This window comes from Colobus angolensis, unplaced genomic scaffold (genome assembly GCF_000951035.1).
Source record: "Colobus angolensis palliatus isolate OR3802 unplaced genomic scaffold, Cang.pa_1.0 Scaffold11, whole genome shotgun sequence".
In the NCBI taxonomy this organism is placed as follows: Eukaryota; Metazoa; Chordata; class Mammalia; order Primates; family Cercopithecidae; genus Colobus; species Colobus angolensis.
The window spans coordinates 12,419,209-12,424,115 of NW_012112030.1; positions in this window are offsets into that span (position 1 = coordinate 12,419,209).

The following is a 4,907-nucleotide window of genomic DNA, read 5'->3' on the forward strand; positions in this document are numbered from 1 at the left end:
GTAGGTTGCCTGTTCACTCTGATGGTAGTTTCTTTTGCTGTGCAGAAGCTCTTTAGTTTAATTAGATCCCATTTGTCAATTTTGGCTTTTACTACCGTTGCTTTTGGTGTTTTAGACATGAAGTCCTTGCCCATGCCTATGTCCTGAATAGTACTACCTAGATTTTCATGGTATTAGGTCTAACATTTAAGTCTCTAATCCATCTTGAATTAATCTTCGTATAAGGAGTAAGGAAAAAAATAAGAAACAGAAATTGATAGGCATCGAGAGAAACAGAAGACTCATGGAACAAATAATAGTTCTTTTTAATCATGGAAATGAGGTAGTGTTAATCAAGCAAAAACAAGCTAGGGAAGCAACAGCAGCAAATGGAAAAGGAACGAAAAGCTCATTACAGCAACGATCTGAAATCAAGACGTACATTCTCACACCGCATCATGGTAAAGTGAAAAGAGAAAGCAGAGTTTGGTGAGAAAAGAATCTCTTCAGTTATGTGTATACAAATATTTCAATTTCTGTAAATTTTATTTCATATTTTATGTCTCAGTGCAATCAAAGTTTTTCTAATTGCTTTCTGAATTTTTAGCAAAGGGAGTTTTAACTAGCTTGTGGACCAAAGACTTTCTTGAGAAAATTTAGCCAATTTTCTCTGCTTCCTTACCGATAACCGTTTTTCACCTGTTAATAGTCCTGGTTGTAACCATTTTTACTGTAATTTAGCCACCTCTAAAGCCATGGTTCTCAAACTTTGTGTGCTTTTGTAAGAATTCCCTTGGTAATGTGTTAAAGTAGCACAGTCTTGGGACTTCTCTCTCCCAGAAATTCCGGTGTGGGGCTCAGGAATCTGCATTTCTACCAATTCTAGTCTAGGTGATAGTCTTTATAATCACATTTTACGGAATATCTCCAAAGGACTGATTTTGGATATTGGAAAATAATATACATCTACAAATGTCACATTCTTTAAAGCAAAGTAATCACATAAGTAAAAGTTAGAAGTAGTAGGTTATGATCCATAAAATGGGTGAATTTTTTCATCTTCCATCATATCATTGTGAAGGATTCCAATGTACTTTCCGATAAAAGGAAGCACTACTTTGAGTGTACTTTTGAGTTATCATTATTTCACTCATATTTAAGATATGTTTTAAAATCCAAAATTATGTGATAAGAAATACTTTTGGCTGAGCTGAAATAGTCATAGTGGTTATTCTGAAACCTGTCCTAAATGGGAGCACTTCCTAGTATCTCTCCCTGGAACCCATCATCTGCCAGTAAACATGCATTTGCTCAGTTATCCAGGATGCTGTATTTTTTATAGCAGCACAGAGAGAAGAAAATTATTACCATTGTGATACCAAGAAACAAAAAGTTGAAAACATTGCTATTCCTGGTTCTTCTTCCTCAACCCCTCCAAAACTCAGTCCAGGCCATGTTCCTACGTGGATTTATCCAGCTGAGGCTGATACAGAGTGCTAGCCCTCCCAGGAAAAATGAGGTGGTACATCTCTTCTCAGGTGAAGTTTATGCCAGTGTACTATAACCCCTGTGGAAGGGCAGAGCATGTGAGGCTAATCATCTCATTCTTTTGAAGAAATAGGCTGAGCCCTTGAAGAACAAATATGCTATTTTATGCTCTAATAGGAGACCCGCTTTCCATGATCAAATGATATGTTAGAAAAGCCTAGAAGCAAGTAACTAAGTAGATTAGTAGCATAGCTCATACACCAACTAAGGGAAAAAGAAACAAGCCAAAATCTCTATAAACTGCCCATCTCTGTTTCAAATTGGGTGTTACACTATTGACGAGTGTTGAAGCAGCAATTTTAGAATATAGAACCATCTTTGACTTAAAAAGGAGACTCAGGTGATATAAAGAATGACTTGGGTTATACTAAGATACAAAGGACCTTTAGAAAAATGATCAGAGTTGCAATATGTCTCAATAATATTTCTAAATGTCCTCTTAAAATTTGTATTTAAAGGGAGCCTTTTAGGACAGATACTTCATGAAAAGTAATTGAGTTACTGTTAGTAATTGGGGAATTTTATGGGCGCCTACAGTTTTGACATACAATCTCTCCCGTTTAAGTATTTTCTTTAACATAGGTACAATAACAGCATTTGCATTTGTTTTCATTATGCTGATGCAAAATTTACATGTTTAACTAGGTGTGTAAATGCATAAAATTATTCACTTCGAATAGCTATTTGCAATTTAATCAAGTAGAATGAAGTGACAGGTATTCCTTTCCTTATCGTTTTCTCTATAAAGAATATTTAATTTTTCAGGCAGCCCCTCTCTTCTTTTTAGATAACTTTTGAGGTATCAGATCTAGAACATTTTACCAGCACTGTGTGGGGAGCTTCAGTTGCATCTGTGGGTGTTTTGTCCTCATTTGTTTCCCTATTTTTTGTAGAACTATGGCTCCTGTTAGTGTTTCAATCAGATTTGGGGGGAAAAAAGTTTCTCTGGCATGCCTTCATTCCTTCTTCTCATTTCAATGGGTGTCATTACCAATATCTGCACCGAACAAAGAGACAGGAAACAGAGTTGTCATGTCTCAGTCCAAATTCTGAAACCCATAAGAGTTTTTTTTCTTTCTCTCTACATCATTTGATTCACTTTCTTATAAAGTTAAAGGCAGGCTTGCTTTAGTTTTATCTTGTTTTCATTTGCTCAAGCTCCATTTCTCAGTTCCGGATGTTCTGAAGATTATGTGTAGAGATCTGACACCCATCTTTTCTTGGCTATGGAATCCTGGCAGATTAAACTACGAACACGATAGCACTGCATTCTTTTTAAGGCTACCAGAGAAATGCCTTCCACTCTGGCCCTTAGTTTAGTAATGCAGATTTTTAAAACAAATCCGTCAAGTTTAAAAGGGATTTTTAATAATAAGTGTTAAAGGTACAAGGAGATGAAAGAAAGTGTTTGGTGAGTCATTTCTGATCATTTAAAGGACAGTCTTAGAATTTCAAGGAAGCTAAATTCCAGGGGATAGTTTCATAAGTATGTTTAAACTTTAGATATTTGTGAACAATTAATTATTTTTTAAGATGATACTGCTGCCTGAGAAGTTTTCTTTTTTCCAAATCGAGTGTTTCCTTTTCTTCTATCTTAAGACTGTACTTTCAGCTTAATCTTTTAGCAGGTGCCTTTGTTTAAAGAAAATAATTAAAGATTATGCCATTAAAAAATGTGCCCAAAATGAAGCAAAGTGTAACTACAATAGTTGGAAAATATAAAATATTTGGCTGAGATACCTGACAGAAAACAAATAAACTGGAGAAAGAGAGGTTCTCATTATAACAACAGCTATTCCCAACCTTGCTATCCAAAGATTAATTAATCCTTCCCATTTCCTCCTTTGCTTCATATTCTTCCTCCTCCTTTTTGCTGTTATTGTGATAATCAGATTCTGCACTCTCTTCAGAGGCAGAGAAAAATCTTTACTTTGCTCTCCATTGTATTGCCATAGAATTTAAGCTAGACCCCTTGAAGGAATTTGTTCATGGCTATATTTCTGACCCTTAGCAAATGTACAATAAGTATCTGTTGAAAGAATGAATAATTGAATGAATGAATGAATAAGATGTCATGTCCCCACTAATGTTGACGGGTTTCCAACCAACGTAAATCCTGTCTTTTGATATTTTTCCTTAAGTGACAATTATAAGTTTATGTCATAATCAGCTTCATTTTTTTTTTTTTTTGCATATGAAGGTTCTCAGATTTTGAAAGCCACCAAGTGAAACCATTCCTGTCCTTTTCAATAGAATAAGAGACATGTCCATGTATTAATAACAAAACTAGAAAATATAACCACTGAAGTAATTTGGAATCAGACAAGGAGTCCCTAATTTTAGCTTGAATAAATGTTTTATATTTTAATTTATGAGGCTGCTTTGTAGACAGCCAAAACCAAAGCACTGCTCCCAGGAGACCTTCATAAAAGGAGATCATGCTACAGCCTTTTTTGGAAATGTTTCTTTATGTTTCACATGTTCTCCTTCCATACAACTAAATTTAAATTCCCTGAAGGTGTAAACTTTGCTCTCATGTAATCCCAGGAAAAAGACGTTACAACTGAATAACCACGCATCTTTTATGCTGAAATTGAGTCACTCATCAAATTTCATTTAATGTTTTTTGTGATGCTTATTTACCACTGTAAAAAATATACTTACAGTTCTCTTCCGCATTTTTTTCCCTGAGCTTGGTGAAATTTCCTAATTTTAAAAGGTTGAAGGAGAAATGGATAAATGATTCTAAAGTCATGCTTCAATTCATTTGTTTTCTTCTTCAGCTTCATAGTACTATTCTTGCCTATCTTCTTGCTAGCTTGATCCATTCAGGGACACATTTCAAGCAGTTTCAGCTCTTTTAATTAGAATTTATTTTTAGATATTTACATTACATTACATTTAAGGTTTTATTTCATTTTGTAAAGTTTCATTTCAAAATGGAAAAGATACTTATTTTGTGTGCCAGACAGTCCTGTTCTTTGATGGTGGTGCTTACTCCCCGCTAAACCTCTACAGTTGTTACTTCAAAGATTTAGGGCAAAATTAACTTAGAGTCATTTTTGCCAAAGCAGAGACTTAGAAGGCCTTTGCCCAGGATAATGTTTACACATAATAGTGCTCAATAAATATATGTGACGGATTGTGAAGGTCATCATTATCTATTAAATATTACTATTTTAAGGGCAAAATTGATAGGGAGAAAAATCAGTGCATCTATTCATCGTTCTTTTTGATCAATGAAAATGTACTTAGAAGCCGGGCGTGGTGGCTCATGCCTGTAATCCCAACGCTTTGGGAGGCCAAGGCAGGCGGATCACAAGGTCAAGAGATCGAGACCATCCTGGCCAAAATCATGAAACCCTGTCTCTACTAAAAAT